The sequence below is a fragment of the Octodon degus genome, unplaced genomic scaffold (genome assembly GCF_000260255.1).
Source record: "Octodon degus isolate 3935 unplaced genomic scaffold, OctDeg1.0 scaffold00103, whole genome shotgun sequence".
Taxonomy (NCBI): Eukaryota; Metazoa; Chordata; class Mammalia; order Rodentia; family Octodontidae; genus Octodon; species Octodon degus.
The window spans coordinates 8127089-8136786 of NW_004524679.1; the positions used below are offsets into that span (position 1 = coordinate 8127089).

At 37.3% G+C, this 9698-nt stretch overlaps 1 pseudogene; it reads left to right on the plus strand.

Annotated features, from left to right (window-relative positions):
• Positions 1-7407: 7407 nt before the first annotated feature.
• LOC101583933 lies at positions 7408-8687 on the plus strand (annotated as a pseudogene).
• The last annotated feature ends 1011 nt before the right edge of the window (positions 8688-9698 follow it).

The window sequence follows — 9698 nt, forward strand, 5'->3', positions numbered from 1 at the left end:
GTAAGATGTGCTTGAGATTTCAATGAAATGTAGATATTGATGAATTTCTTGTTTAGATTCTTCTGTGACCCATTGGTTGCTGAGTAGAGTGTTGTTCATTTTCCATGTATTTAGTCTGTCTCTTGAACATCTTTTAGGAGCCTGAGTAGGGTTGAATTTGTCATCATGAAATTCTTTAGTTGTTCTTTTTTATGGAAGTATTTCACTTCTCCATCAAACTTGAAAGGGAATTTTGCAGTGTACAGTATTCTGTACTGGAATATGTATCCATAGAAGACTTGAAGTACTCTGCTACATGCTCTTCTTGCCCTCATGGTTTGTGAAAATAAATCATCAGTAATTCTGATGTGTTTTCCTTTGAATGTGATGTGTTTTTTTTTTCTCTAACTTCTTTCAGTATATGATTCTTTTGCTGGTATTTAGGAATCTAGACTATTCTGAGTCTCAGTGTTTTTAATTGGGGTGAAGTTAATTGTCACACTTTTGGCTTAATTTTACATTTAATTCCAGATTCATTACACTGTCATCAGATAATATGCATGGGATAGATTCTATTTTCTTAAATATACTTAAGCTTGACCTATGGATGAATATGTGGTCTTTTTTTAGAAAATGACTCTTGTACAGCTGAGAAAAATTTTGTTTCAGCTTTTTGATTGGAATACTCTGTATATGTCCATCACGTTCATTTGTTTCAATCTTCGTTGCAGTTCTGCTTTTTCTTTGCTAATATTTGTCTGTTTGACCTTTCTTTTTTTTATAAGGTGTGTTAAGTTCTTCTTTCAAAAATTTTGTATTGGATATTGTATATTTCATGTCCATTAAAATTTGCTTTATGTAGTTGTCTGCTGCCCTGTTTTGGTGCATACATATTTATGACTGTTACCTCTTTCTCCTGTATTTTTGCCCTAACTGATATATAGTGGCCTTCTTTATCTCGTTTGCTCATTCTTGGTTTGAAGTTGAGCCTGTCTGAGAATATGATTGTACCACAGCATTTTTTATGTCCTGAGGTGTGTATTATTTTTCCATTGTTTGACTTTCAGCCTATTAATGTTTTTATGAGTTAAATGTTTTTCTTGTACACAGCATATTGTTGGATTTTGTTTCCTAATCCACTGTGCCAGTCTATTTCTCTTAATTGGTGAATTGAATCAATTTACATTGAAGATTATAACTGAGATCTATTGACTTAAGATTGACATGTTATTTACCTGTTGTCCCTTCCTTCTTCTCCTCTGTTTAATTGTTTGTCCTACTTCGTGTGTCCCTTCTGTTCATTTTCATATAATTCGGATCATTTTAGTCCCTCTCCAGAACATCTTTTAGCAGCCTGTATAGGGTTGCCTTTGTCATCATGAAATTCTTCGTTTTTCTTTTTCAGGGAAGTGTTTCACTTCTCCATCAAACTTGAAAGAGAGTTTTGCAGAGTACAATATTCTGTACTGGAATATGTATTCATAGAGGACTTGAAATATTCTGCCACATGCTCTTCTTGCCTTCATGGTTTGTGAAGATAAATCATCAATAATTCTAAAGGGTTTTCCTTTGAATGTGATCTGTTTCTTTTCTCTAGCTTCTTTCAGGATATGAATCTTTTGCTGCATTTTAGGAATCTTGACTATTATGTTTCTCGGTGTTTTTAATTGGGTTGAGGTTAATTGTCCAATTTATGCTTTATTTACCTGAATGCCAGATAGGTTCCTCATATATGGGAAGTTTTCTGTTATTACTTCTCCCACTATTTTTTTTTAACATCATTTGTAATGAATCCTTCTTTCTCATTGTTACATACTTGTCTCACATTGTTCACCTTTGAATCATCTTACAATTGATGAATTATTTTTCTCTTGTATCATAGTTGTTTTGAAGAGATCTTTTCTTACCTTTTCACTAGCTGCCACAGTATCATGAAGATATGAAACTCTGCTTTCATTTTCACTGAAAAGTTTTTACAAGCTTGTTATTGAGATTTTAAGTTCCTCTGTGTCTCTTTGACTCTGTTTCATGCGATCTATTTCTTTCCTCTATTGGTCTTTCATGGAATTCTTCATTTTTCTAATCTCGTCTGTCTTTTTTTATCAATGTCTTTTTTACAGTAGTTGTTAATTCTCTTATTGTGGGGTATATTTCATATTGTCTTTCCTCCCTGTTTTTGTATTTCATTATTTACTTCCAATGCTTGGAGTTCAGTGAATTTTTCTTTGTATTTCAGAAAATAATTCCACTTTAAGCTCCTTTATAACTTTCTGCTATTGCTTATTTACTTTCACCTCTATTAATTCATACAGATCAGGTGAGTAAGTGTCCTCTTCCCTTGTTCTGGGTGGGGATTGGGTTTCCTCCATATGATTCCACATTTGATTCTTCACTGAAGATTCTATTAATACAGGGATTTCTTTTTTCCTCTCCAGTTTAAGTTCCTCTCTGCCATTCTGCTGCTGTTTATTTATTTCAGAAGCTGTTGATTCATTGATTTCAGGTGTGTCATTCTCAATTTGTTTTGTGTTAGTGTCCTCTGCACTTGTTATGGATGGGTTCGGATACTGAGACTACATTTTGGTCCTTCTCACTATCATTTTGCATAGCATTGTCTTCTGACCTTTGTTGTAGAGATTTGATGCAGTGATACCCTTCTCACCTACTGATATTCAGGTGAAGATCTACAAACGTAGAATTTTTCCAGGTTTGCTGGCTTGGGTATGGATCCCGTGCTCAGCTCCTTCCTACTGCCTTCCTTGGGAGTGAACCTGTTGTGCTCTTCTGGCAAGATGTGTTGCTCCTTGATAAGCAATGTGCTTCTGTCCCCTAATCGCTGTGCAGCGACTGTAGCTGCAGATTTTCACCATAGGCCTTTATTTCAGCCCTGAGCTGAGTCTGAAGAGGACAAATTGTAGCAAGCTCTCCCACACAGTCATTTGGCCTGGGCTAGGGATGAATCTGGGTGTCCTGAGAACCCCACAACAACTGTCACTCACGGTAGGAATGTGGGGTATTTCAAAGTGGTGGGGGCTTCTCAGTGGGGTTGAAGTGGGTCTCACGCAGGCTGTGCCTGTGTTGAGACCGGACTGACCCCACAGGTGCAGTGCAGTCAGAAGCTCTCCAGCACACTCCTCGGGACTTGGCTAGGGCTGGATCTGGGAGTACCAGGAACGCGGCAGAAGTTCTCAATTGGTGGGTGTGCATGGGGTATTGCAGAGTGGTGTGGAGATCCAAACGGGGAGGAAGAGGTTATCACCCATGCTGTGCTTGGGCTTGGACCAGATAAGTGCCTTCAGTGCTGTGTAGGTGGAAGCTCTCTCACACACTCACCGGGACTGGCCTAGGGCTGTCATTGTCATTTTGTATAGCACTGTCCTCTGACCTTGTAGATCTTTGTTGCAGGTATAAGCTTAGCACATAATGAAATTCTGATACCAATTTACAAAGTTTGAAATTACCCAGTTGTGCCTGGCTTGGGTCTAGCTGTTATGCTCAGCTCTTTCCTGCTGCAGCCCTTGGGATGGAACCAGTTCTGCCCCTCTGGAAAGAATTTCTCCTCCTGGACTAGCTGGGTTATTATGTCTCCTCCTGTTTGTGCAGGGTCTCCAACTGCAGAGTTTCACCCCAGGCCTGTATGTGAATCCTGAGCTGGTCCAGAAGAGGACAAAGGGGTATAAGGGATGGTTTGGTTTCATTGAATCCTAGTTATTAACCACACACACACCAGACTTGGGCTTGGGTTGGATCTGATAGTGCCAAGGACATGGCAGAAGTTCTTACCCACTTGATGGGCATTTGGGCTGCTCCAGAGGAGTGGGCATGTCCAGATGGTGAGGCAGAGGATCCCACTCATGTTGTATACCCGGGTTTGTACTGGAGAAATCTGGCTGGACCAGGGTAGCTGTAATCTCTCCCACACACTCACCGTGTCCCATTTGGTCTGTATCTGGGGGTCCAGAAAAAGCAGCAGAAGTTCTCACTCGTGCGACGGGAAGGAGGGGGGCGCTCTGGAGTTTTGGGGGTGTCTCAATGGCTTGGTATTGCTCCCACTCATGCTGCATGCTTGCCCTTAGATCGGAGAAGACCCAAGGGCCTGTCCAGATGGATTTACTGTTGAATTTTATAAGAAATTTACAGAAGATTTACCAAGAATACTCATCAAATTTCTCAATGAATTTTCATAGGAATAAAAATTCCCAATATAATTACTGGTGGCAATTATTATGCTGATAACAAAACCAGAGATTTATGCAACCATAAAAGAAAATTACAGGCCAAAATCCCTGAAAAACATAAATGCAACCATTCTCAATAAAGACCCAATGCTATTATGGGCTTCTGTACTCTTTTAGAATATTTTGCTGAGTTTACACACCTATAATATTCAACAACAGAACTTAAAAAAAATTGGGGTATAACTATGAATGTCCATTTTGTATCTGTGTATTCAAAGTGGTTGGGATAGATATATAATTGCATTCTCTTAATGAATAGAATTATTTTTTCTGATGGTGTTTGTAAGTAGGATCACAAGTCTGCATCTTGTACAGCAATTAACCACTAAGAAGAATATATGCAGTGTATTATTTGTCGAAACTGTACTTTTGATTTGATTTGAAACTGTCTCATTGCTATATGTTTATCAATAAAACTTTGAAAAGAAAAAAAAGTACGACACAAAAAATGAATCATGTTGAGTTGTTCTTATAAAGGAGTCTTTGTCTCAACATCATATGTGAATCATTTAAATCCTACCTAACAATCCAATTAAGTCATTAAGGCATTATGTTATGTATTATTGAGTAAGAACTACCACAGAGAAATGAGTTTTCTTAGGAAATTGATTGCTTTCAGAAAGATGGCAGTTCACAAATATACTTCTATTTCTGTAGGCTACAGCAATAGAAAAGTAAATGTTTCCTTTTAATATTCCAGCAAATTATACTTCCAATGATTTCTCAATTTTTAAATGTAAGCATCATTTCATTAAAGCAAGAAATTTAGCAATATATATTCTTCATATGTATCAAAGCCTCATTAAAGGAATATCACAAATAAATGGGTCAACATTTAATAGGGATAAACTTGTCCTTCTAACTAGAACGAACTAAAAAGAATAAAACATCAGTCACTTAAAAAAAAAAGATCCTAGCAAATAGAACATAGCAAATTATCAAGAAGTTTACATAACATGATCAGGTATGATTCATGGTATGGATGCAAGAATATGGTTCAACATATGCAAATCTGTAAATGTAGTATACTACAATCAGTAGAAACAAAATCAAAAATCTCATGATCACCACATTCAATTCAAAAAAGACTTTTGAAAATTCCAACACTCATTCGTGATCAAAGCCCTAAATAAGATTGGAATAAATGGTTTATACCGCAATCTGATAAAAGACATCAATGTCAATCTGACAGCCAACATATTTCTAAATGTGGAAAACGTGAAATCTTTTACTCTCCAATCTGCTATAAAACAAGGATGTCCTTTAGTGCCACCCCTATTCAGTATGTTTCTGGAATCATTATCTAAAGGCATTAGACAACAAAGTTAGATAAAAAAATAAGAAATGTTAAGTAAGAAGTGAAGCTGTCATTATGTGCAGATGACATGATACTCTACTTGGAAAAAAAAAAAAAAAAAAAGAAAAAAAAAGACACCAAGGAGCTCCTAGAATTAATAAACAAAATCAGTATCATAATAGGCTACAAACTTAATACCAAAGATCAAAGGAAATCCTCTACACAGATATGAAACACACTAAAAGAGAAATTTGAGAAAAAATACCCTTCACAATAACATCAAAGAAAATGAAATGCATAGGAATTAATGAGAACAAAGAACAAAATGATCTTTACAATGAAATCTTCTCTACTCTGAAAATAGACTTTGAAGAGAATTTCAGGTAATGAAAATATGTTTTTGCTCCTGGACAGGAAGAACCAATACTTTGAAGATTGCCATACTCTCAAAATTTCTGTACAGTTTTAATGCAATCCCTAATAAAATTCCACCAACATACTGCACAGATCTAGATTAAACATTCCTAAAATGTCTTTGGAACCTGAATGAACCTAGAGTACCCAACACAATATTGGACAACAAATGCAAGGCAGGAGGCATTATAACTCCTGTCTTGAAATTATACCACAGAGCTGCACTGAAAAAATTAGCATGGCAATGACAAAAAGAGTTTAAATCAATGGAAAAGAGAAAATGCAGATACAATTGCATACAAAAATCAGGCATCATTTTTACTAATTGTATTGAGAAATAAATAGCAATGAGACAGTTTCAGAATTGATTATAGCATAGTTTCAATAATTAATACATTGCATATTTTTATCTGTGTAGTGGTTATTCATAGTAAAATTGCAGACATATCCTGTCCAAACACTATTAGTACAAATCTTTCTTCTCACAAAATTAAGAGAATGTAGTTGTATATCTATGGCAACTATTTTTTATATACAGATACAAAATGATTCTTCATTTGTATCCTTTTTTAGGGTTATTTTTGTTAGAAATGTGTATTCCATTGCTATATAGATATTATAGGTGTGTGAATTCAGCAAAATAATTTAATATAGTCCAATAGTCCATAATAGGAATGAGTTATCTGTAGGACTGGCAATGTCAGAATCTTTGACAAATGGGCCAAACATGTTCAGTGGAAGAAAGATAGCTTCTTTAGCAAACGATGCAGGAAAAACTGGTGTTCTAGTTGCTGAAAACTAAAATTAGACACCTGTCTATCGCAATGTTCTCACCTAAATTCAAAATGAATTAAATATCTGACCATTAAAACAGAAGCATTAATATCCTTGCAGAGAAAGTAGTGGGATCTTGAAGATATAGAGGTAAGCACATATTTCATTTTCAAAAAACAAGCTGCACTGAAAATACTTCAATGAATAAACTACTGCGACCACCACTTAATGGGAAGTTTTTGTACATCAAAAGACATCACCAACAGTGCAAATAGATAACACATAGACATTTAAAAAATCCTAATCAATAATCGCTTGTACAAAGGTTTTTATTTGGAATATCCGAAGGGGGGGGAAACCTTCAGATCCCAAGATTTATTTCATTTTCCCCCTTTATTTTAGTGTAGGGGCTACAGAGTGCTCAGGTTATTACTACTGTATTGTATTCATAAATGATTCTCAAGTTTATAGCCTCCCAAGTGCTGGGATTACAGTCGTGCATCACAATGCATAGTCTCAATTATCTTCTAAGCGTGCCCCAATGGTGGGGCTGGAACTGCAGGCCTGAGATGAAACATCCAGTCCCTGTGCTTTCCTGCAGGTGCTTTAATCTGGTGAGATATTTGGCCACCTCTTGGCCTGAAAATCTAATGCCCCAATACAAAAATGGTGAAGTGAGATTCTACTCTTAACATGATGAGGTGAATGAGAAACCAAGGACAAGACATGAAAAAAGAACTTCTGGATTATGAGGAAGATGAAGAGACCCAGGCTGTTTCTGAGAGCACTCCCATCCTCCTAAGAAAGATGTGTAGGTCTCCCATGTTTCCATCCACAACTCTGGCTCTTGGAACTTACTACTGAATACACAGCTCTTGAGAGCAGTCCAGAACATTGGCTTTTAGCACCACTCAAAGATTCAGCATGAGTGCATCCTCAGGCCATCCTGGTCATGAGTATCCTGTCAGGTCTAGTCTGGAATGGGCAGGATCTCGATATTCATGATGCTCACCCAACATCAAATTGAGGCTGTCAGAGGGCAGCTGAAAGTTCTGGGCATGTGTCACACAAGAGAGCTGGCCTTGCAGTCAACAATGTGTATGAGCACTTCTCCAAGTTCATACACAGTCTCAGGGTGTCTGTGTATTTTGGAGGCCATTCGGTCAGAAAGATGAACAAGTACAAAGCAAAACTGTCCTGACAATGTAGCAAAAACACCAGGGTGCATCCTGGCACTCATAAAAAACATCATCCTCAACCTGAAGAACGTGGAGCACCTTTGGTTGATATGAGTGACAAGATGCTGGAGCAGCTAGTCATGAGACCGAATGTACAGGAGATAATTCACCAAACACACCATGAGGAGCATTGCATGATATTTAGTGCCACTGTGATGAAGGAGATCTGGCCAGTCTGCAGGACGTTCATGCAGGATCTCATGGAAGTGTTTCTAAATCATGACACCAAGCTCATGCTGCTTGGCCTACAGCAGTAATACCTGAAGCTCAAAGACAATGAGAAGAACTGCAAGCTGTCCGATCTGCTAGATGTATTAGAATTTAAACAGGTCATGCTTTTTGTGAAGTTGGAACAGAATTTCATGGCTCTGGCCTAGCTACTGGTGTAGTGGAACTTGCTGCCCATCGCCATGCCATTTGGCATGGCAGAGCAAGAGGAACTATAATGACACCTGCAGCTCAAAGGCTTCCAGCTGTGGATCAAGTTGGCCACTAACCTGTTTGGACAAGGGATGGACACTAAAGTATCATCATCGTCTTCAGATATTATATGCCTGAAGACTCAGACATTTACTTGCAGTAGGTTTCCTGTGCAGGTCCCTTTGCTACGAAAGGCCTGGCCATCACTTTGGTGTGCAATAAGAATGATGAATATTTCTTAATGATGTCCAAGTCTGGTTTGAAGTAAATGTGGCTGAGCTTCCAGAAGAGACTGACATCTCCACAAATATTTAGCAGAGCCTATAAAAACGTTCCAAGAATGCCATCATCATCAGGCCCTGTCTGTTTCACCGGCCACAAACAATTCTCTTTCTTGTTTAAAACATGTCGCTCTATGTAACAATATATTTTCATAATGGAAAAAAGATGAGCATCTGAGATGAATACACACTTCGCAGGAGAAGAAATATAACAGAAAAATAAATACGTAAAAAATGCTCCACTTAACTGGAATTTGAGAAGTGCAATCTAAAACATTGAAATGCCCTATCTACCCAGAAAACATGGCTGTCATAAGGAAATCAACTGTGCAGCAAGGTAGATCAGCATTCTAAAACACCTGTTTAAGCAATTGCAGGCAGGTGCAGGGAACCATAGCTTGATTCCAACCACCACATACCAGGCCATCCCCACACTAATGGTGGGCTGAGAAAGTGAAGAAATAAAAAAAAAATCCACAAGAATTGCTGGATAGGCTGCTGAGGAAAACAAACACTACTCCACTGTTGGTAGGAATGTAGACTGGTACAAAGACTATAAAAATCAGTGTGGAGACTCCTGAGAAAAAAAACAGGATTGCAAGTCCCACTCACTCCAGCCACTTGATTATTCGATATTTTTTCAAAAAAAAGTAAAAATATCATTCCACAATGACATATGTGCTGCGATGGTATAACAGCACAATTGATCATGGTCATATCTTGGAAGCAAACAAAATGCCTGTCACTTGGGAGACTGGTGGAAAAAATGTGCTATTTTTATACAATAGAGTATTATTAAGGTATAAAGAAAGAAAAACTGACAGTCTTCACAAGAAAGTGGAAGCAACTAGAGGCTATACTCTTAAGTGAAATAAACCAGACCTACATTTGTAAATATCATTTTGTCTATCCAGTGTAATAAAACAAAGGAAAAATAAAAACTGAACTGTTTAACAGATACAATAAATAAGAAAGAAATGTATTTTAACAATTTAAAAAGGAAGAGAAGAGAAAAGAGCTAAAATAGGAAAAAAGGAAGGGAAAAACGCAAATATAT